Source organism: Kogia breviceps, chromosome X, assembly GCF_026419965.1.
Source record: "Kogia breviceps isolate mKogBre1 chromosome X, mKogBre1 haplotype 1, whole genome shotgun sequence".
NCBI lineage: Eukaryota > Metazoa > Chordata > Mammalia > Artiodactyla > Physeteridae > Kogia > Kogia breviceps.
The window spans coordinates 32094799-32119967 of NC_081330.1; the positions used below are offsets into that span (position 1 = coordinate 32094799).

A 25169-nucleotide genomic window follows, 5' to 3' on the forward strand; every position below is an offset into this window, starting at 1 on the left:
CAAATTTTTAGAAAAGCACAACCTTCTGAGACTGGACCAGGGAGAAATAGAAAATATAAACAGACCACTCACAAGCACTGAATTTGAGACTGTGATTAAAAATCTTCCAACAAACAAAAGCCCAAGACCAGATGGCTTCACAGGCGAATTCTATCAAACATTTAGAGAAGAGCTAACACCTGTCCTTTTCAAAATCTTCCAAAATATAGCAGAGGGAGGAACACTCCCAAACTCATTCTACAAGGCCACCATCACCCTGATACGAAAAACAAAGATGTCACAAAGAAAGAAAACTACAGGCCAATAACACTGATGAACATAGATGTAAAACTCATCAACAGAATACTAGCAAACAGAATCCAACAGCACATTAAATGGATCATACTCCATGATCAAATAAGGTTTATCCCAGGAATGCAAGGATTCTTAAATATATGCAAATCAATCAATGTGATAAACCATGTTAACAAATTGAAGGAGAAAATCCATATGATTATCTTAAAAGATGCAGAAAAAGCTTTCGACAGAACTCAACACCGATTTATGAAAAAAACCCTCCAGAAAGTGGGCATAGAAGGAACTTACCTCAACATAATTAAGGCCATATATGAAAAACCCAGAGACAACAACGTTCTCAATGGTGAAAAACTGAAACCATTTCCATTGAGATCAGGAGCAAGACAAGGTTGTCCACTCTAACCACTATTATTCAACATAATTTTGGACATTTTAGACAAAGCAATCAGAGAAAAAAAGAAATAAAAGGAATCCAAATCAGAAAAGAATAAGTAAAGCTGTCACTGTTTGCAGATAGCATGATACTATACATTGAGAACCCTAAGATGCTACCAGAAAACTACTAGAGATAATCAATGAATTTGGTAAAGTAGCAGGATACAAAATTAGTGCACAGAAATCTCTTGCATTCCTATACATTAATGATGAAATATCTGAAAGAGAATTTAAGGGAACACTCCCATTTACCACTGCAACAAAAAGAATAAAATACCTAAGAATAAACCTACCTAAGGGGACAAAAGACCTGTATGCAGAAAACTAAAGACACTGATAAAAGAAATCAAAGATAATACAAACAGATGGAGAGATATACCATATTATTTGATTGGAATAATCAACATTGTGAAAATGACTATACTACCCAAAGCAATCTACAGATTCAATGCAATCCTTATCAAACTACCAATGGCAATTTTCACAGAACTAGAACAAAAAAGTTTTCAACTTTGTGGTAACACCAGACACCCCAAACAGCCAAGGCAATTTGGAGACAGAAAAACGGAGTTGGAGGAATCAGGCTCCCTGACTTCAGACTATACTACAAAGCTATAGTAATCAAGACAGTATGGTACTTGCACAGAAACAGAAATATAGATCAATGGAACAGGATGGAAACCCCATAGATAAACCCACGCACATATGGTCACCTTATCTTTGATAAAGGAGGCAAGAATATACAATGGAGAAAAGACAGCCTCTTCAATTAGTGGTGCTGGGAAAACTGGTGAGCTACCTGTAAAAGAATGAAAACAGAACACTCCCTAACACCATACACAAAAATAAACTCAAAATGGATTAAAGCCCAAAATGTAAGGCCAGATACTATCAAACACTTAGAGGAAAACCTAGGCAGAACACTCTATGACATAAATGACAGCAAGATCCTTTCTGACCCACCTACTTGAGAAATTGTAATAAAAACAAAAGTAAACAAATGGGACCCAATGAAACTTAAAAGCCTTTGCACAGCAAAGGCAACCATAAGACGAAAAGACAACCCTCAGAATGGGAGAAAATATTTGCAAGCAAAGCAACTGACAATGGATTAATCTCCAAAATATACAAACAGCTCATGGAGCTCAATATCAAAGAAACAAACAACCCAATCCAAAAATGGGCAGAAGACCTAAATAGACATTTCTCCAAAGAAGATATACAGATTGCCAACAAACACATGAAAGGATGCTCAACATCACTAATCATTAGAGAAATGCAAATCAAAACTACAATGAGGTATCACCTCCCAACAGGCAGAATGGCTACCATCAAAAAAATCTACAAACAATAAATGCTGGAGAGGGTGTAGAAAAAAGGGAACCCTCTTGCACTGTTGGTGGGAATGTAAATTGATACAGCCACTATGGAGAAAAGAATGGAGGTTCCTAAAAAACTAAAAATAGAACTACCATATGACTCAGCAATCCCACTACTGGGCATATACCCTGAGAAAACCATAATTCAAAAAGTGTCATGTATGGCTTCCCTGGTGGCACAGTGGTTGAGAATCCGCCTGCCGATGCAGGAGACACGGGTTCGTGCCCGGGTCTGGGAAGATCCCACATGCCATGGAGCGGCTGGGCCCATGAGCCATGGCCTCTGAGCCTGCGCATCAGGAGCCTGTGCCCCGCAACGGGAGAGGCCACAACAGTGAGAGGCCCGCGTACCACAAAAAAAAAAAAAAAAAAGTGTCATGTACCACAATGTTCATTGCAGCTCTATTTACAATAGCCAGAACATGGAAGCAACCTATGTGTTCATCGACAGATTAATGGATAAAGAAGATGTGGCACATATATACAGTGGAATATTACTCAGCCATAAAAAGAAATGAAATTGAGTTACTTGTAGTGAAGTGGATGGACCTAGAGTCTGTCATACAGAGTGAAGTAAGTCAGAAGGAGAAAAACAAATACCGTATGCTAACACATATATATGGAGTCTTAAAAAAAATGGTTCTGAAGAACCTAGGAACAGGACAGGAATAAAGAAGCAGACGTAGAGAATGGACATGAGGACATGGGGAGGGGAAAGGGTAAGGTGGGATGAAGTGAGAGAGTGGCATGGACATAGATACACTACCAAATATTAAATAGGTAGCTAGTGGGAAACAGCTGCATAGCACAGGGAGATCAGCTTGGTGCTTTGTGACCATCTAGAGGGGTGGGATAGAGAGGGTGGGCGGGAGACGCAAGAGGTGGGGGGGAGATATGGGATATATGTATATGTATAGCTGGTTCACTTTGTATATAGCAGAAACTAACACACCAGTGTAAAGCAGTTATACTCCAATAAAGATTTTTTAAAAAACAAACAAGGTTGTCTTTTGGCTTATAAAAAGTGCGAAATATGTTTTTGATAAAATCTGTGAGTGCTCTTATTAAAGCCTTCACAATCCACAGAGTAAAAGACTATCGATACTAGATTTAAATGGTCCCAGATAGTTAAAACTGTCAAGATTTTTATCTGATTTTTATAGTTTCATGTGTTTCCCCTAGAGCATTCAGCTATTACTTCTTAATACATTGTTGTGTTTACTTATAGTATACCTTTTGCTCTTTATGGTTGTTTACTTTTCCACAATGGCCTTGGAAGAAAGTAATCAAGTTTGTAGCCTTGTATATATACTAAGAATAAATATACTCTGATTCTCCTGGGGAAAAATAAATAAATAAATAAACAGATGGAAATAATGCTTGGGAAAAATGGAATCTCTGGTTAGAAAATTAGAAGTTTTTGTTTTTAATGTATCAAAATACTGAACCTCTATTAGCTAATTTTTAAGATCATCAGGAATTCTTAGATCCATATTGATTTTGTGGCTGTCTATATTAATTATTCATAAGATAGCCAAACAGGAAAATCTGATGTTTTATTTCTGTTTTGCATTCCTCCCCACTGCCTATAGCTCTGGCTTGAGTCCCTATGACATCTTCTTGTGGTGATCATTTGGCCTTTTCCCACATATCCAGTATTTATCTGTCTGAACCAAGCTAGGCATTTCAAAAAATTAATCACAAGTTCAGAGAGAAAAAAAAAACCCCAGGAGATTTACTCTCCTCAAAACATATCTTTCACCTGAATAAGCCTCTAGTTTAATAATTGCAAATAGGATTTTAAAAATCAAGATCTTCCAAGTCCAACTGGTAATATTTGCAACAAGAGAATCTATAGATTAAGTACTGGGATCTGAGTTTATATGATTTAGCTTTTTGACAGGAAGTCAGCATATTCTAACAAAATTGCTTTATCTGACTAATCTAATTTTCTCTCTCATTATTGTTTCTTTACCTGGAGTAAAACCAAAATATTTCAGAATGTGTACATTACTTTGCTTACTAACAACCATATTGATTAAAATTTTTGAGCCATTCCTCTTAATATCACATAAGTGTTGTGAAACAAATTCCACATTTTAGTTTTTATTATCAGAATCTGTTTAAAATTGTTAATATCTCCCTTAAATATTTCTTTGCCATCATGTAGTACTGATAATTTTAAAATTTTAGATAGGGCACCATATAAAATAACTATGACACAATTTAGAAACAGATTAATTTGGGTTTTCTTAGCAGTGGGAGCAGAATCAGATTATGTACTACATCTAGATAAAGTAAAGCACTAGGTAATAGATTTAGGAGCATATAGTTATTCTGAGTTATTCGAGGGAAAACTGTGACCTACTATAAGTATTCATTCATTCATTCATTCATTCATTCAGACAGTCAGTTATCTGAGCCACCAAAAGTAAGCAATCCCATAGAAATCCCAAGATATTTGGACAGTATATTTTGAAAGTGTGACAGTAGGATACCAAAGTCCTTATAGAATGAGATTTATCTTGGTGATAAAGATAAATCAAGATTAATTTTCCTATTTTAGTATACTGATATTGATATAACAGTATCTACTATGTAATGTGAACTAATTTTCTAAACTGATTTTTAAAAACCAACAATTCTGGCTTAGTTTTGCAGTACCAAAGAAAATAGCACAATGCCATATTAATCTCCCATAAATATCAGAATTGTAAAATTTGTTCTTATAAATTATTTTTTAACACCTTTATTTGAGTATAACTGTTTTACAATAGTGTGTTAGTTTCTCTTTTACAACAAAGTGAATCAGTTATACATATACATATGTTCCCATAACTCTTCCCTCTTGTGTCACCCTCCCTCCCACCCTCCCTATCCCACCCCTCTAGGTGGTCACAAAGCACAGAGGTGAACTCCCTGTGCTATGCTGCAGCTTCCCACTAGCTATCTAATTTACATTTGGTAGTGTGTATATGTCCCTGCCACTCTCTCACATCGTCACAGCTTACCCTTCCCCCTCCCCATATCCTCAAGTCCATGCTCTAGTAGGTCTGTGTTTTATTCCCATCCTACCACTAATCTCTTCATGACATTTTTTTTTTTTTTAGATTCCATATATATGTGTTAGCATACGGTATTTGTTTTTGTCCTTCTGACTTACTTCACTCTGTATGACAGATTCCAGGTCTATCCACCTCATTACAAATAACTCAGTTTCATTTCTTTTTATGGCTGAGTAATATTCCATTGTATATATGTGCCACATCTTCCTTATCCATTCATCTGTTGATGGACACTTAGGTTGCTTCCATGTCCTGGCTATCGTAAATAGAGCTGCAATAAACATTTTGGTACATGACTCTTTTTTTTTTTTTTGTGATATGCGGGCCTCTCACTGTTGTGGCCTCTCCCATTGTGAAGCACAGGCTCCGGACGCGCAGGCTTAGCGGCCATGGCTCACGGGCCCAGCAGCTCCGCGGCATGTGGGATCTTCCCGGGCCGGGGCACGAACCCGTGTCCCCTGCATCGGCAGGCGGACTCTCAACCACTGCGCCACCAGGGAAGCCCCATGACTCTTTTTGAATTATGGTTTTCTCAGGGTATATGCCCAGTAGTGGGATTGCTGGGTTATATGGTAGTTCTATTTGTAGTTTTTTAAGGAACCTCCATACTGTTCTCCATAGTGGCTGTATCATTTTACATTCCCACAAACAGTGCAAGAGTGTTCCCTTTTCTCCACACCCTCTCCAGCATTTATTGTTTCTAGAGTTTTTGATGATGGCCAATCTGGCTGGTGTGAGATGATATCTCATTGTAGTTTTGATTTGCATTTCTCTAATGATTAATGATGTTGAGCATTCTTTCATGTGTTTGTTGGCTATCTGGATATCTTCTTTGGAGAAATGTCTATTTAGGTCTTCTGCCCATTTTTGGATTTGTTTGTTTGTTTTTTTGTTATTGAGCTGCATGAGTTGCTTATAAATTTTGGATATTAATCCTTTGTCAGTTGCTTCATTTGCAAATATTTTCTCCCATTCTGAGGGTTGTCTTTTGGTCTTGTTTATGGTATCCTTTGCTGTGCAAAAGCTTTTAAGTTTCATTAGATCCCGTTTGTTTATTTTTGTTTTTATTTCCATTTCTCTAGGAGATGGGTCAAAAAGGATCTTGCTGTGATTTATGTCATAGAGTGTTCTGCCTATGTTTTCCTCTAAGAGTTTGATAGTGTCTGGCCTTACATTTAGGTCTTTAACCCATTTTGAGTTTATTTTTCTGTATCGTGTTAGGGAGTGTTCTAATTTCATACTTCTACAGGTAGCTGTCCAGTTTTCCCAGCACCACTTATTGAAGAGGCTGTCTTTTCTCCACTGTGTATCCTTCCCTCCTTTATCAAAGATAAGGTGGCCATATGTGTGTGGGTTTATCTCTGGGCTTTCTATCCTGTTCCATTGATCTATATTTCTGTTTTTGTGCCAGTACCATACTGTCTTGTTGACTGTGGCCTTGTAGTATAGTCTGAAGTCAGGGAGCCTGATTCCTCCAGCTCCGTTTTTTCGTTATCAAGTTTGCTTTGGCTATTCGTGGTCTTTTGTGTTTCCATACAAATTGTGAAATTCTTTGTTCTAGTTCTGTAAAAAATGCCAGTGGTTGGGCTTCCCTGGTGGCGCAGTGGTTGAGAATCCGCCTGCCGATGCAGGGGACACGGGTTCGTGCCCCGGTCTGGGAAGATCCCACATGCCGTGGAGCGGCTGGGCCCGTGAGCCATGGCCGCTGAGCCTGCGCGTCCGGAGCCTGTGCTCCGCAATGGGAGAGGCCACAACAGTGAGAGGCCCGCCTAGCACCAAAAAAAAAAAAAAAAAAAAAAAAAAAAAAAAAAAAAAAAAAAAATGCCAGTGGTAATTTCACAGGGATTGCATTGAATCTGTAGATTGCTTTGGGTAATAGAGTCATTTTCACAATGTTGATTCTTCCAATCCAAGAACATGGTATATTTCTCCACCTATTTGTATCATCTTTAATTTCTTTCATCAGTGTCTTATAGTTTTCTGCATATAAGTCTTTGTCTCCTTAGGTAGGTTTATTCCTAGATAATTTATTCTTTTTGTTGCAATGGTAAATGCGAGTGTTTTCTTAATTTCATTCTCAGATTTTTCATCATTAGTGTATAAGAATGCCAGAGATTTCTGTGCATTAATTTTGTATCCTGCTACTTTACCAAATTTATTGTTTAGTTCTAGTAATTTTCTGGTAACATCCTTAGTATTCTCTATGTATAGTATCATGTCATCTGCAAACAGTGACAGCTTTACTTCTTCTTTTCCTATTTGGATTCCTTTTATTTCTTTTTTTTCTCTGAATTCTGTGGCTAGAACTTCCAAAACTAGGTTGATTAAGAGTGGTGAGAGTGGGCAACCTTGTCTTGTTCCTGATCTTAGTGGAAATGGTTTCAGTTTTTCACCATTGAGAACAATGCTGGCTGTGGGTTTGTCATATATGGCCTTTATTATGTTGAGGAAAGTTCCCTCTATGCCTACTTTCTGCAGGGTTTTTATCATAAATGGGTGTTGAATTTTGTCAAAAGCTTTCTTTGCATCTATTGAGATGATCATATGGTTTTTCTCCTTCAGTTTGTTGATATGGTGTATCACGTTGATTGATTTGCGTATATTGAAGAATCCTTGCATTCCTGGAATAAACCCCACATGATCATGGTGTATGATCCTTTTAATGTGCTGTTGGATTCTATTTGCTAGTATTTTGTTGAGGATTTTTGCATCTATGTTCATCAGTGATATTAGCCTGTAGTTTTCTTTCTTTGTGACGTCTTTTTCTGGTTTTGGTATCAGGTTGATGGTGGCCTCATAGAATGAGTTTGGGAGTGTTCCTCCCTCTGCTATCTGTTGGAAGAGTTTGAGAAGGATAGGTGTTAGCTCTTCTCTAAATGTTTTATAGAATTCGCCTGTGACGACATCTGGTCCTGGGCTTTTGTTTGTTTGAAGATTTTAAAAACAGTGGTTAGATGCCACGAAGTAATTGGCAATGCCTTAACCGTATGCGTGTTGTTAGGCCCGAAGGCCTCTTCCATCCTTGTCAAGGGGAATGCTACCCTTCTCTCCTTTCATACAACACTGTTCTTATAAATTATTAGTCTATGAGTATGATCATGGTGATGAATGTGTGTGTGTTTGTGTGCACGTGTTGGGGTGAGGGGTGTGAGAGAGAGAAAGACAGATAGAGATAGAGAAAATAGACACCGAGACTGGTGCCATTCTTTTCTTTAACAGCACATTTGTGAACTCTGGCTATTTTATGTAGCCAACTTTTCCACATATATGAAACAAAGAAAAATAAAATCTGTTCAGGTCTTGAGACCTCTTGTCACCAGACCTTTGGTTTTTCTTTCTGGCTTTTTGTATGTACGATAACCACTCTGTTAGTAACCTCCTATAAACTGGAAACAACGAGGTGTAAGGCTTTGCAATTTTAAAAAATCTTAAGAAATTATACATTTGATGCAAGTAATTGTTTAAAAATAATAAATGATGACTCTGGCAGTATCCATACCTTTCTGTTGCATATTCCAAAATGATGTCCTGGGTAACTCAGATTCCTTATTCTACAAAGTATACTTTAGACCACACAACATATACACATTTTTTTCTTCTTTAAATTAATTTTCCTTGTAGCATGTTTCCATTTTGTGTGCCAGGCTAGGGATGAATAGAGACAGAATTTGTTTTTCCACCACACAATCTTGGACAGAGTTACGTAAAAATCAATCTAATCATGTGATCTACTACATGTTGAGGGCTATTTTATTTAGCTTATTAAGTGGAAGAATTAGATAAATGCCTTACTAATAATTTCCTAAAATCAACAATCTGATTTCAAAGCACTATTTTACAGGAAAGCTCTCTTTGATATTAAATTGTAGTTTACTTGGAACAAATGAACAGTTCCTCATTATCCAACTGATATGTCCAATTGTAACGTTGCATCTAATCAATTACACTAAGTAAGAATCTTCTGAGAACTACTGGTCTATATGGCAATCCCGCCTACATATCGGTTAGGCTTTTCTCCTTGCCCAGTTAGAGTGTTCTGTTAATGAGATTATTATCAACAGTATGCACAACACTGGTGACTATGGGAACATATGCCCCCAGTAAGGAGGTACAGGAGAAAGCTACTTCAATGTTCACTACTAGTGATAGCTTGTAACTATCAGTCCAAGCAAAATAATGTCCAAATTTAAAAGGCTGCAATTGAGAACACCATGGGAAATGTTGAATTCTCTATACCATTTGCCTAATGCTACATGGTAGTACTCTCTGCCAATTCGTATACTTATTTTTTGTAATTGGCATTACCTTTTTCTTCCTTAGCCAATCCTGTTAAATACATTCCATTTTAATAGTTTTGGCCCTCTTACAGTTCATCAGCGTTGCTGACTGCAGTTTCTGTGGGTGATAATTTTAGTTGACTTTCTTAGCTTTCTGTTTACTCAAAATGAAATGGACAGACTTGTTAACATTTCAAAACTCAGCATGAGTGGTACACAGGCTTTCCCAGGGAAGCATTTGTGGTCTGCCGATGAATCAACACAAAACTCATAATTCAGTTTCCAAAAACATTCAAGGCAGAGACAAAATGGGGTTCAATGGATTTGCACAAACTCTCCACCACTAATTTCTGTGGATTACTTTTTAATGCTTTCTAATTAGTCATAATTCAAGTTTATCCAATTCGATGTATATGCCTTTAATTTTTGTATTGAATGATATATACATCTTTTTTTAAAAATTTATTTTATTTATTTATTTTTGGCTGCATTGGGTCTGTTGCTGTGCGCGGGCTTTCTCTAATTGTGGTGAGCGGGGGCTACGCTTTGTTGCAGTGCGCAGGCTTCTCATTGCAGTGGCTTCTCTTGTTGCAGAGCATGGGCTCTAGGTGCCCGGGCTTCAGGAGTTGTGGCTTGCGGGGTTTGGAGCACGGGCTCAGTAGTTGTGGTGCATGGGCTTATTTGCTCCATGTCATGTGGGATCTTCCCGGACCAGGGTTCGAACCCGTGTCCCTTGCATTGGCAGGCGTATTCTTAACCACTGTGCCACCAGGGAAGCCCTATGCATCTTTTTGAAAGAAGTAATTATACTCCTGGAAAATAGTTTTCTATTATTCTTTCATTGCCAGGCATTATACAGCTATCATTAACAGCAAGTGCTCAAATGAATAGGTCATATTTGAAAGTCTCTTACAGCAATGCAAAACCAAAATATTTGTAGGTAGAATAACAGAAAAAAATAGGAAACTGGGAATTAGAAGGCCTAACTCATCAGCCACATGATTTTGACATGTAAATTGATGTCAGTGAGCTATGGTTTACCCAATTGTTTAACTCAGAGGGTGATCATTAACAAATTTTATATGTTTACTTTAAAAAAGAATTCACCAAGGATACACAAACGGTTACATCATAGACTACCATTTCAAAATGTCTATGATTTCAGGTTTCTCTATGGGAACCACTATACTATCTTATGTTATATCATATCATATCATATCATATCATATCATATCATATCATGTCATATATAGAAATATAAATGAAGAAAGCCAAACACTACCACCTGTTACTACCGCCATCAATTGGGTGTGGTACTGCCTTGTGATCTGACCTTGTTTGTTCTCTTGCTTTTGCCTAATCTCTTCTTGTATTTTAACTTGCCTCATTGGAACCTGATTGGAATAATTCTTGAGTGGATGGCACATCAAGTTGTAATAGATTCATATGAGTTACTGTTATAATTTGTTCAGGAGTAGGAAATTCATGAGCTGCAGAAGGCTTGTAAATCCAAAAATTTTGAGAATCATCCAAAGATGAATTATGCCCAATGGACCCAAAGTAATTACCTCAATCAGAATTCAACTCCAATTTCTTATTTACCACTTTGATGCAGGTTCATCTTGCTTAGATGTTTAGAGCATTTCCAGATAATCATTTTCAACTGGGCAGGACAATATGATATATTGTCAAGAGCTAAGGGTATTAGAGATTGGACTAAATGAACAACCTGGTCAATGAAATGCCTATTATTTCAAACCATTATAGCCAAAATCAAAAGAATTGAGATTTGAGTAGACAAGAGGGAGAACATTCTTTAATCTTATATTCTCAGGAAATGAATTTACCAGGGCTAACCATGTTTGGGGTTTAGCGTTTTAAAACCATTCTAATAAACTGGAGTTTTCAATTAAGAGTGATGGAGATTCCAAATATAAATTCCACTTAGTGTATCCAAAAATATTTTAAGCATCTCTTGGAAAGTAATAATCCTCTTTTGCATGTTGCAATAACAAGATGCTTTTGCAGATTATCTGCTAAAATCTTGAAGGCATAAATTCAGAGTGGCTCAGGTGAATTTCTTTTAAATGTTTATGCTTAGGAAAGTGATTCCTTTTTGTCACATTTTCTATGGATGCGTCTGTCCCAGTTTTCTTGTTCTCTCTTGTGGGGAGATTGTGTCCCTTCTCTCAATCCCACAAAATCAGGCTAGTTGCCGAGAGCTTCCCATTTCTTTTTTTTCCAAGGTAGTGCCCTGAAGTGTTCACGGTTGTGTGCCTTCTTCCAATCTTGCAGCATTGAACTGACTGTTGATATCAGTGTGCTTTCTGTGTGGGTTTGTGCTCGCCCTCTGCAGAGCTGGTACTCACCATCTGTGGGGGCTTGTGTACAATGAATGCGGAGGCTTGCTTGTGCTGTTTCAGGGCACACACAGAGTGCTGGGGGCACATGTCAGCCAATTATGGAGAGCTGCAGGTGAGGTGTCCCATGAGGTTCATGGGAGGGCCTCTTCTTTGTGTAATCTGTGAACCAGTTAGTAGGATGTGTGGTTTGTTTTTTCAGATCCATGTTGTGGTTGCTGTGAGACCCTGTCCCTGCTACTTGCTCCTAGCTCTTTTCAGGCTATTCAGCCTTGCCAATCCCCACAGCGATCTGGGTGGGGCAAGGCAAAAGTGACTTCTTAGGCAATGTTCCTTGAAGCTGGTGAAGCCCCGTGTTTATGCTGGTCTCACTTTTCCTGTACAAGAAATTGCAGACCAAATTCATCTCTCTTGGCACTGAGCTACGATGCCTTGGGGGAGAGGTGACATGGGTAAAGTGAGTCTGTTCTTCCTTTTTTCACGTTCCTTGAAGTCTTATATGTATTCTCAGAGTTTTTGCTCAAACAGGATGCTGGAATCTTTCTACTGGACTCCTGGGTTCCCACAGAGATGTTCTTGTCCACGGATGGTTGTTAAAACCAACATTTCTATGGGGGTATGGTGACTGAAATCTCCTATTCTGCCATCTTGCTGATGTCACCACTGAACAATTGTTTATTTATTCATTTGCTATATGCCTTTAGGATAATTTTCAGATTTTTTAAAAAAAATTTTCATGAGTTATGGTTTTTACACTGATGAGAAGGCCCATGATGCTCTTTATGATAACCATTACAGAAGTCTTTCCCTTTGCTTTCTTTTGATTAATATTTTCATGATATATGTTTTTTAATCCATTTACTTTCATTCTTCCACTGTGGTTATATCTGAAGTGAGTTTAATGTAGACAGCATAAACTTGGGTCATCTTTTACCATACCCATTTAATTGCTGTCTTTTTATTGGTATATTTTGACCATTTATTTTTAACACATTTATTGATAAGTTAGGAATTGAGGTTTCCATTTTGTTTTTTTCCTTTTTGTTGTTGTTGTTCCTGCCTTTCTTTTAGTTATTTGAACAATTTTTAGAATGTCATTTTGATTTATCTGTAGTGTTTTAAGTTTATATATTTTTATAGCTTGTTTTAGTAGTTGCTGTAGTTATTCACTTTATATACACAACTTATCATAGTCTACTGGTGTCATTTGACAAATTCACCCTTCCCTGTTTATATTTGTCTTAAATATTTCCTGTATCTAAATTTAGAATAACATCAGATAGTGCTATAATTTTTGCTTCAAACCTGAAACATACCTTAGAAAACTCAAGTGGGAGAAGGAAATTTTATTCTTTTTAACACATATTTTGCTTACCATGTTTTTTTAATCTTTGTTTTAACTTCCAAGTTTTTGCCTTTTTTAGTTTCTTTTCTTTTTAGAGTTTCCTTTAGACATTCTTTTAATATAGGCCTGCTGGTGACAAATTCCCCTAGGTTCTCCTTCATCTGAGAATATCTTGATTTTCCATCATTCATGAAGGATATTTTCACTTGATATAGGACTCTGGATTGACAGTTCCTTTCTTCCAGCATTTAAAAGCTGTTGTGCCATTTCCTCTGGTCTCCATTGTTTTCAATGAGAAATCCACTGTCTCTCAGATTGTTTTATTTCCCCTATAGTAAGGGGTTGTTTCTCCCTTATTGCTTTTTAAAGTGTTTATTTGTCTTTATTTTTTAGTAAATTTACTATGATGTGTTTTGGTGTGTCTTTCTTTGGATTTTTCCTGTTTGAAATTTGCTCAGCATCTGGAATCTGTAGGTGTATGTCTTTTGTTGAATTTGAGAAGTTTTATGTTATTATTTTTTGACAATAATAATTTCTTGACAATTTGTTCAGTCTCTATCCTTTATGTTATCTTATATGACACTGATGACATAATCTCAAATATCAGTAAGATTGCTATATAATCTAGGACTTTTTCTTTGGCCTCTATCTACCACACACTTAAGTGGAAAATAATTTGAGGAAAAAATATATTGAGCATTCAGGGATCACCTTAATGTGTTTTACTTCTCTCTGGGATGTGACCCCTCAAGTTCTAATTTTATTTTCTCTGACACCTTCAAATAGCCAATTATATTTCTATTCTACCTTCACAGTGTTTCTTGGCAAGAAAGATACTAGCTACTCTAACATAGAAGAAAGGCAAGCACATCAACTAGGATTTTATAAGCTCCTAGAACGTTAATTTTTTTCAATCCACTTTAAAATATGGTGGGGGGCTTCCCTGGTGGCACAGTGGTTGAGAATCTGCCTGCCAATGCAGGGACACAGGTTCGGGCCCTGGTCTGGGAAGATCCCACATGCCGCAGAGCAACTAAGCCCGTGAGCCACCACTACTGAGACTGCGCATCTGGAGCTTGTGCTCTGCAACAAGAGAGGCCACGACAGTGAGAGGCCCACGCACCGCGATGAAGAGTGGTCCCCGCTCGCTGCAACTAGAGAAAGCCCTCACACAGAAACAAAGACCCAACACAGCCAAAAATAAATAAATAAATACATACATACATACATACATACATACATTTAAAATATGGTGGGAAAATTGAATGAAACAACCATTTCATTTACTATCAAAGATACGTAGGACAGGGGAGTATGCCTTGCTCATTCCTGTATCAGAAGCATTGTCTATCTCATAGATTGTAGTTTAATAAATATTTGTGGCATAATGCATGCTTAAATGAGAAAACTGGCAAGTACTTCCATTTAATAAGTAGCCTGAGGGAAGTCAGGCTGAAAGTTGTTAATGGAATATGTTTCCTGAAAATATCGTGAATTTTAAATTAGTTAACTGCTAAATATTTTGTAATGCAAAATAATGTAATTAAATGTGTTGTAGACTGGGGGCCAAAAAAACTCAGTTTTTCTCTCTGTAACCCTTAGGAAGATCACTTGGCCTTTTTAAAAGGAAATTATTTGACAGCAAGCTCTCAAAACTAACTTTCTATGATACTATGTTTCATCATAAGTTACCATGAGTTAGATGCCATGGTGATGGCAGGTATATAAATACAAGGATAAGGACTTTTTCTCTCTTCTTGTTCATTCTCAGGGATGAGAAGAGTAGTGATATAATGCAAACCTATGTATATACATCAGACATTGTATACATGCAATTTTAACACAATAACCACTCTTCATATCCACAGTGTGTTCTAGCTTTCAGAAAAAATACAGTGTCTGCAGTTAAGGATTTATCAATTAGTTCTAAAGGAAAAAAAAAGTGAAGCAAAAATGAACATTGTATTTTAACAATCTTTCCTTTATCTTTGGGCTTTTTCCTGTACCTGGGGACTGAAAGAAAGAGCTAAAGTTATGTTACTTTTAAGTTTTAGCAATAGCTGACCTTTTAGTGAAGCATGTATTTGGAGATAAGTGAGCTAAACTTTTTCTTCTTTTAAAGAATTACAACAGCAGCACTAGATACACTAAAAAAATCTTGTTCAAGTCTGAAATTTAAATAAATAAAAGTGTCTTTAAACTGAGTGGGACACGTTCTTTCAGCAAGGAGGGCCCTTTCTTGACACTTCTACATTCCCAGTAACATGTTGCTTCTGAGACAAATAAGGCATGTCTCCATGACTTTCTCCAAAAGTATGTCATCAATTTGAAACATCATTGAATTTTTTTTTTTTTTCGGTACACGGGCCTCTCACTGTTGTGGCCTCTACCATTGCGGAGCACAGGCTCTGGACGCCTAGGCTCAGTGGCCATGGCTCATGGGCCCAGACGCTCCGCAGCATGTGGGATCTTCCTGGACCGGGACACGAGCCCGTGTCCCCTGCATCATCAGGCGGACTCTCAACCACTGCGCCACCAGGGAAGCCTGCATAATTGAATTCTTGTCATGCTGTTCTGTCTGTGAGGATTAGCTAGTTCAAAACATAAAAATATGTCCTTACTTGGGTCAGGAAAACATGACACCATCAACAGGTAGTAAGACAAAAATAGAATTCAGTAAATACCTGTCTATCCCAGACTTCTCCCCAAAATGACTGGGCTGAAAGTTTGCCAGGTATACTAGAAGTTTTAATGGGATCACCTTTGATGAAGTCACATTTTGCCAAGCAGATAGAATCTGAACTTGGGCTATGGTGCTGGCCATGTACTAGAGGATTATCTCAAGCTGGTGAGAGAACTGAATTCTTGACTGCCTAAGAGATTTCATTCAAAAAGTTAACTCAACTTAGTCAAAGAGCCTTCTTTAAAATTTTACTCTTATCCTGGGGCTAGTTGTTTAATTCCTTTAAGGGACAGCACTGAAGAATATGTGAAGCATTTCATTTACCTGTTCATTTGTGGGTGCTAGCAAAAACTAATCATCAATATGAAACAAAATGTGGTTTATCAATATTTTTTCAGATAAAGGTAAGAAAATCCAGTTTTTCCTTAATGAACAAAAATAAACTGCTCAAAAACAAGCTGCTCAAAAATAGTAAAGCTTTTCTATGCCTTGTAATCATCCTTTACTTTGGGCCTCAGTATTTGCAAACTTGATATTTTTACTTATCTAAGTGCTTACAAAATTGGAAACTACCTTTTTAAGTTCATTACTTTTGAATGGCTTGAATTGGCAATCCATTTTCTTAAATTATCCTCAGGACAAAGAGATTTAGTACTACTTTATGTTTTTCTCTTACCTGGACTGACCCAGCCAAAACAGCAAACAAGTAAAAACAAACAAACAAAATACTGGTATACTCAAAGTGCCAAGCCTAGTCATGGAAATTATTTTTCTCTTCTTTGTTTTAAACCTCTGAACCTTAGTTTAAGCCATTGCAAACCCAGTCCTATATTAGTTATCTACTCCTGTGTAACAAATTATTCCAAAATTTGGAGCTTAAAACAACAAATGTTAATTATCTAAGTTTCTTTGTGTCAAGAATCTGGGTGTGGCTTAGCTGAGTGCCTCTGGCTCAAGGTCTCTCATGAGGCTGTAGTCAAGATGTTGGCCAGGCAATATTTTAAGGCTCAACTGGGGGAGGATATACTCCCAAGTTCACTTATGTGGCTGTTGGCAGGTCTTAGTTACTCACTAACTGTTGGCTGGAGATATTTGTTCTTGCCTTGTAGATGCAGGTCTTCTCACAACAAGAAAGGTAACTTTCCACAGAGCAAGTGTGGGTGTCAAAGATGAAAGACATAATCTTATTGTAACCTAATCTTGGAAGTGACTTGCCATCACATCTGCCATATTATATTAATTATAAATGAGTCAATAAGTCCAGCACACACTCAAGGGGAAAGTATTACATAACGGTGTGAAAACCAGAAGAAGAGGATCATTAGGTGCCACTGTAGAGACTGCCTATCACAATTCCCCTACCACCAAGGATCACTCATCCTTTTATATGGCCTTGACAAATGCTTCAAGGCTCATCTTAGACTTCTCTTTCTCTTTGAAGCCTTGCCCAGCTTTATCGAATATTATTTTTTGCCCCCTCAGAGCTCCAACAGAACTTATGGTCAGTACTTATCTGGATACTTAGCATGTATTACCCAAAATTATAGATATCCTTTCAGATATGCTTGCCTTATTATCTTATTCAGAATGTAAGAGCATAGCACATCTCAAGTTCATCTTGTACCACTCTACCTCAGTGTTCAGATCAATGCTGTTCACTTTAGCTGACATTCAGTAGGTACCTGTTTCTGTGGCTAAACCTTTAAAAACTGCCATAGGGACCTGAGAAGTACACTGAATTGGAATTCAATAATTTCTAAGTTGTCACTAATGTAGCACTCTGAACTCTTCCAATAAATCCGTAGAGCAGTAAGCATTCATCTCAATACAACAATGAATACAATCTAAGTTAGAAGAGACAGTGATTTTAAAGAAGATACACGAGCTCCTCAGAAGCTGCTTCTGTAACATCTGCCACATTAAATTCTAAGCATTTTAACAGTTTTTAGTTCTGGCAAAACTGTATGAAGGAGACACAGCAAATGTATCCTTGCTCAAAAAGAGGCCCTGACCTAAATTCAAACCATTCTGGCTACAGCATGTGGGCTATCAAATGCTTAGAGACATTTAAGTTTAGATCACTCATTCTTGAAAGCCTGGATTTTCATACAAGTCAAAAATGAAAGCCACTGGGCTTCCCTGGTGGCGCAGTGGTTGAGAGTCCACCTGCCGATGCAGGGGACACGGGTTCGTGCCCCGGTCCGGGAAGATCCCACATGCTGCCGAGTGGCTAGGCCCGTGAGCCATGGCTGCTGAGCCTGCGTGTCCCGAGCCTGTGCTCCGCAACGGGAGAGGCCACAGCAGTGAGGGGCCCGCATACCGCCAAAAAAAGAAAAAAAAAGAAAAAAAAAAATGAAAGCCACTATAAGGCAGTTTCTTCTGGAAGGCTCTGCTCTCCAAATCTCTGTTGTTTATAGCCTCAAATGATTTATAGCATCAAATGATTTAGAGCTCATATTACACAAAAGTAATATCTGTTCTGTATAGATACCAGCGCCCTTTAGCCCCTCTTGTTCCTTTTTGTGCTGAATGTTCCACTGTTTCATCCAAATAAACCTGTTCAGAATTTTGAAGTTGTACTGTTTGAAAACCAGACTTAAGGTTCTGGAGTTAAATGAAAGGAAGGAGGTGATCAAAGAGGGCCATGTACTTTACCCCCCCCACACACACACAGAGAAAATGGCATTTATCATATTCTTCCACAAAATTCTTTGACCTAGCAACCAGAATAAAGTAAGCAATATTAATTCACTTTTAAAGAGAGTGGGACAAAAGTGTATGTGCTTTAGAATAGGCTCATTCCTAGTTAATATATTTGTAGAATGACAGTTCTCCAAAAGGACTCTGGAGAATAGGGATAATGGGAAGTGACATCTTCCTGGATTCTAGGCCCAATGGAAACCAAGACAAAACATAATTAATCATGTGTAGGATGTTGTTTAAACTTCAGTTAGATGATTGCTTTTCTCTAATATTTGAGGTGGCCTGCTTCACTTAAGTGAATAAAACATTTTTGTGTACCAGGAGACAGAATGACTAGGTCTCCTAGGTTGCAAACTGCTTCAGAAAATCTATGCCACTATGTACCAATTAACCTAAGAGGACTAACAAATTTTAAAATAGAAAACACAGCAAATTATATTTTTAACCATATACTTCACTAAATAACTCCCCACATGACAACATAGAGAGACAACTTTTGTCATGGAAAATAGATCATTATACTTTTTCTATATAAAGCATTTCTCGTATTCAAATTGCCTTCACATACTTATTTTATCCATACACTTGTTGTTGAGGGACTAAATGAAAAAATGTTTGTCTATTCAAAAATTCATATTTGTTTTTATAATAATGGATTTATGAATGTCAAGTAGAGTTTGTTTTAAACAGCATAGTGAAATATATACAAATAAAGAAAAGATTAACATAGGAGTGCTCAGAATAATTGAGTATGCTCTGTAGGGAATCTCTGAGTCAGAATCCACAAAGCAAAAACTGTGGCTTCCAATAAAAAAATACCTACTCTCCCTGCCTCCAATTCCTCACTGTTATAACAATTTCAACACACTAAACTAAAATCTTCACAGCATCCCATGAAATCCTCAGTTTTTTAACCCTCTTAACTGTTTACCCAGTTCCCTCTTTCTTCTCCATTTTTTTCCATATATACAATCTTTCAGGACCCAGCTCAAATACCACCTTTTTCATAAAGCCCTTAATGACCTTATTAGGTGAAAGGAACTTCTACATTTTATCTATTTCCATAGCATTTTATTTCTAATTGTCTCATGATGCTTATCCTCTTTTATTCTGTTATTAGAAAGGTATGATAAATATATAATATAAATATATAATAAATATAAATATATTCCTCTATTATATTCTACCAAGTAAGCTTCCCTAAAGGAAGGGTCTCTGTCTCATGCATCTTTTTATTTTCTCTATAATATCTATCACATAGACAAGCAAACAGTAGATTTTTAATAACTATTTTCAGGTGAAAGTATTCAAGCACATGGATGATACAAGTGATAGTGCCTTGTGGCTTTTAAAAAATGGCATATTTTCTATCTTAGAATTACCAGATCAGATACTGTCAACATATAATATTTCCAAACTTAGAGAATTTTAGAGTTTGGAGATTCAGCTCTATTATTTTCCAAATGCAGAACCTCAGATCCTGAAAGGAGATGTCACTGGTGGCAGGGACATGTACACACTACCAAGTGTAGATTGGATAGCTGGTGGGAAGCTGCTGCATAGCACAGGGAGATCACCTCTGTGCTTTGTGACCACCTAGAGGAGTGGGATGGGGAGGGTGGGAGGGAGGGTGACGCAAGAGGGAAGAGATATGGGAACGTATGTATGTATATAGCTGATTCACTTTGTTGTAAAGGAGAAAGTAACACACTATTGTAAAACAGTTATACTCAAATAAAGATGTTAAAAAAAAAACTAGTAAATATCCACGCATAGAATGCTGAGATGCTGACACTGATGCTGGGTGCCCTAACGTCAGCTGGCACTGCCCCTCTCAGGATTTGTTCCTTTTCTTCCACACAAAACTATCCTTTAATTAATTCACATTTTGCTTATATTATTCCTTTTTATTCAGTTTTTTGACAAAGTCACAGTTGATGCAAGAAAAAACTCAGAAAAATTTATAGTATTAACATTCGCTGTTACTAAAAGTTGCACACTGGAATGTCTATTACTGGAGAAATTAATCAAAAACAAATAATGTTTTTGATAATGTGCTGAAAAGAGATTTGCACCTTAATCCATGGATTAACGTTTGTCATGTTTATGTAGGTGATTTGAAAGAAGTCTAAAAGCCACAAGAGCTATTATTTTTTTAACTATTTCACACTGGAGGTAAGAAGGGATGACTTAGGCTCTGAAGTACAATAAACAGATATACAGATTGGAAATTTTTCTGCTTTGATAATGTTGCATGGAATGAATCAAACGTCAGACAATTTGTTGCCCTATATAGAGGAGGAGTTTTAATCTAATTATGTGATTTTGACTGTAGGAAGTGGGTTGGTGTGGGATACAAGGGCTCAAAGATATATAAATTCACTGCAGAATAGCCTAATGTGCCCAGGTGCCGAGAACCCATTGAATGAATATGTATCTACTCAGACTGGAACCAATATAAATTGTTGCTAAATAGTTTTTCCAACCTTTATTTTTAAAATTTGATAAATCTTTTACAACACATTACACAGTTGGGGGATGGTAGGAGTGCATCAAATAGAGATGGCAAAGTGCATTAAAAGAATATAAATAATTAGAGACATGGTTAATTAACTGAGTTATCAAAACTCACTTCTTGAGGGTCCTCACAGTGTGACATGTGCATAACTCTACATAATCCCTTGGGAGAAAGAGGTACATGTACTTTACTCCTTATCATCTTTGCTGATCTTTTGTGATTACTTTTCACAAACTCAGTGTCTCTTCTTTGTCTTTCCTATAAGGAATCAGCTAATTTTTGTAATTAGCAGTGTCTTTTTTAGCTAGCACTCACCAGGTTTCATCAATAACATGGATTTCTTTACCATAGTAGAGATGACTGACTATTGCTAGGTCCATTTTGGGGGGAAATATTGAGGCCCTTTACCCCTTATATTCTTTGCTTACCCTTTTTTGGGATTTTCTTACTTAATAGAATCTGTTTCCAAGATTTTTATTTCCCTTGGCACCCCTTCCTAAAAAAGGTTAGTGTTTTTCAGAATGTAAAATATGTGGAGAACTTCATTCATCATTGTTGCACAATGAAGAGAATTGCTAGAAATTAAATTCTCTATGGAAATATGACTAGAGTGACTCAACATCTTCAAAATCTCCAGTCATTTTGGAGGAATCACTAACCCTGAATGCAGAGACCATGCTGTCTTATTCTTTAATATCCATATTAAAATTCTTATTATCTAAAATATGACAATAAAGAATGGATCAAATATTGATAAATGTTCCTATCCAAATACACATATTTGATTAAAATAAAATTCTGCGTTTCTCTCTATAGGATTTGAAATACGATTCAGGTGAAATTGGCTCTCAGTGTGATAGGCAGGCATATTTCTCCAGAGTCTGAGGAGAATATGATCTGGGTGATTCAGAATGTCTTGGGTCTAGGTCCTTCCATGGCCCTAGCAACATGGAGACTGTTTTCAAGCTGTTGTGTTCTTTCTGTTTATTTCTCATTATTATTATTATTATTAACATTTTTATTGGAGTATAATTGCTTTACAATGTTGTGTTAGTTTCTGATGTATAACAAAGTGAATCAGCTATATGTAAACATATATCCCTATATCGCCTCCCTCTTGCACCTCCCTCCCACCCTCCCTATTCCACCCCTCTAGGTGGTCACAAATCACCGAGCTGATCTCCCTATGCTATGCGGCTGCTTCCCAATAGCTATCTATTTTACATTTGGTAGTGTATATATGTCCATGCTACTCTCTCACTCCATCCCAGCTTACTCTTCCCCCTCTCCATGTTCTCAAGTCCATTCTCTACATCTGCGTCTTTATTCCTGTCCTGCCCCTAGGTTCTTCAGAGCCTTTTTTTCCCTAGGTTCCATATATGTGTTAGCATGCAGTATTTGTTTTTCTCTTTCTGACTTACTTCACTCTCTATGACAGACTCTAGGTCCATCCACCTCACTACAAATAACTCAATTTTGTTTCCATTTATGGCTGAGTAATATTCCATTATATATGTGCCACATCTTCTTTATCCATTCATCTGTCAATGAACATGTAGGTTGCTTCCATGTCCTGGCTATTGTAAATAGTGCTGCAATGAACATTGTGATACATGGCTCTTTTTGAACTGTGGATTTTCAGGGTATATGCCCAGTAGTGGGATTGCTGGGTCATAAGGTAGTTCCTTTTTTAGATATTTAAGGAACCTCTGTAATGTTCTCCATAGTGGCTGTATCAATTTACATTCCCACCAACAGTGCAAGAGGGTTCCCTTTTCTCCACATAATCTCCAGCATTTATTGTTTGTAGAGATTTGATGGTGGCTATTTTGACCAGTGTGAGGTGATACCTCATTGGAGATTTGATTTGCATTTCTCTAATGATTAGTAAGGATGAGCATCATTTCATGTGTTTGTTGGCAATCTGTATATCTTCTTCGGAGAAATGTCTATTTAGCTCTTCTGCCTATTTTTGGATTGGGTTGTTTGTTTTTTTGATATTGAGCTGCATGAGCTTCTTGTATATTTTGGAGGTTAATCCTTTGTCAGTTGCTTCATTTGCAAATATTTTCTCCCATTCTGAGGGTTGTCTTTTCATCTTGTTTATGGTTTCCTTTGCTGTGAAAAAATTTTAAGTTTAATTAAGTCCGATTTGTTTATTTTTTATTTTATTTCTATTTCTCTAGGCGGTGGGTCAAAAAGGATCTTGCTGTGATTTATGTCAAAGAGTGTTGTGCCTATGTTTCCCTGTAAGAGTTTTACAGTGTCTGGCCTTATATTTAGGTCTTTAATCCATTTTGAGATTATTTTTGTGTATGGTGTTAGGGAGTGTTCTAATTTCATTCTTTTACATGTAGCTGTCCAGTTTTCCTAGCACCACTTATTGAAGAGGCTGTCTTTTCTCCATTGTATATTCTTGCCTCCTTTATCAAAGATAAGGTGACAACATGTGTGTGGGTTCATCTCTGGTCTTTCTCTCCTGTTCCATTGATCTATATTTCTGTTTTTGTGCCAGTACCATACTGTCTTGATGACTGTAGCTTTGTAGTATAGTCTGAAGTCAGGGAGCCTGATTCCCCCAGCTCCATTTTTCTATCTCATGATTGCTTTGGATATTCAGGGTGTTTTGTGTTTCCATACAAATTGTAGAATATATTGTTCTAGTTCTGTGAAAAATGCCATTGGCAGTCTGATAGGGATTGCATTGAATCCGTAGAATCCTTTGTGTAGTATAGTCATTTTCACAGTGTTGATTATTCCAGTCTAACAACATGGTATATATCTCTCCATCTCTTTGTATCATGTTTAATTTCTTTCATTAGTGTCGTATAGCTTTCTGCATATAGGTCTTTTGTCTCCTTGGGTTGGTTTATTCCCAGGTATTTTATTCTTTTTGTTGCAATGGTAAATGGGAGTGTTTCCTTAATTTCTCTTTCAGATTTTTCGTCCTTAGTGTTTAGGAATGCAAGAGATTTCTGTCCATTAATTTTGTATCCTGATACTTTACCAAGTTCATTGATTAGCTGTAATAGTTTTCTGCTAGTGTCTTTACAATTCTCTATGTATAATATCATGCCATCTGCAAACAGTGACAGTTTTACTTTCTCTTTTCCGATTTAGATTCCTTTTATTTCTTTTTCTTCTCCGAGTGCCGTGAATAAAACCTCCCAAACTATGTTGAATAATAGTGGTTACAGTGGGCAACCTTATTTTGTTCCTGATCTTAGAGGCAATTGTTTCAGTGTTTCACCATTGAGAACAATGTTGGCTGTGGGTTTGTCATATATGACCTTTATTATGTTGAGGTGGGTGGCCTCTATGCCCACTTTCTGGAGAGTTTTTATTATTAATGGGTGCTGAAATTTGTTGATAGCTTTTTCTGCATCTATTGAGATGATCATAAGGTTTTTCTTGTTCAATTTGTTTATATGGTTTATGACATTGATTGATTTGCATATATTTAAGAATCCTTACATTCCTGGGCTGGGATAAACCCCATTTGATCATGGTGCATGATCCTTTTAATGTGCTGTTGGATTCTGTTTGCTAGTGTTTTGTTGAGGATTTTGCATCTATGGTAATCAGTGATATAGGCCTGTAATTTTCTTTTTTAGTGACATCTTTTTCAGTTTTTGGTATCAGGGTGATGGTGGCCTCATAGAATGAGTTTGGGAGTGCTCTTCCCTCTGCTATATTTTGAAAGAGTTTGGGAAGGATAGGCGTTAGCTCTTCTCTCAGTGTTTGCAAGAATTCACCTGTGAAGCCATCTGGTCCTGGGCTTTTGTTTGTTGGAAGATTTTAAATCACAGTTTCAATTTCAGTGCTTGTGATTGGTCTGTTCATATTTTCTATTTCTTCCTGGTTCAGTCTTCGAAGGTTGTGCTTTTCTAAAAATTTGTCCATTTCTTCCAGGTTGTCCATTTTATTGGCATACAGTTGCTTTTAGTAATCTCTCATGATCCTTTGTATTTCTGCAATGTCAGTTGTAACTTCTCTTTTTTCATTTCTAATTCTGTTGAAGTGAGTTTTCTCCCTTTTTTTCTTGATGAGTGTGGCTAATGGTTTATCAGTTTTGTTTATCTTCTCAAAGTACCAGCTTTTAGTTTT

General features: G+C 37.1%; 1 non-coding gene across 1 annotated transcript; it reads right to left on the reverse strand.

The window, feature by feature from the left end:
- Positions 1-8114: 8114 nt before the first annotated feature.
- On the reverse strand, positions 8115-8240 carry LOC131749089 (U6atac minor spliceosomal RNA). Its single transcript, XR_009333199.1, has one exon. It is a non-coding gene; the product is annotated as a U6atac minor spliceosomal RNA (small nuclear RNA).
- Positions 8241-25169: the final 16929 nt, after the last annotated feature.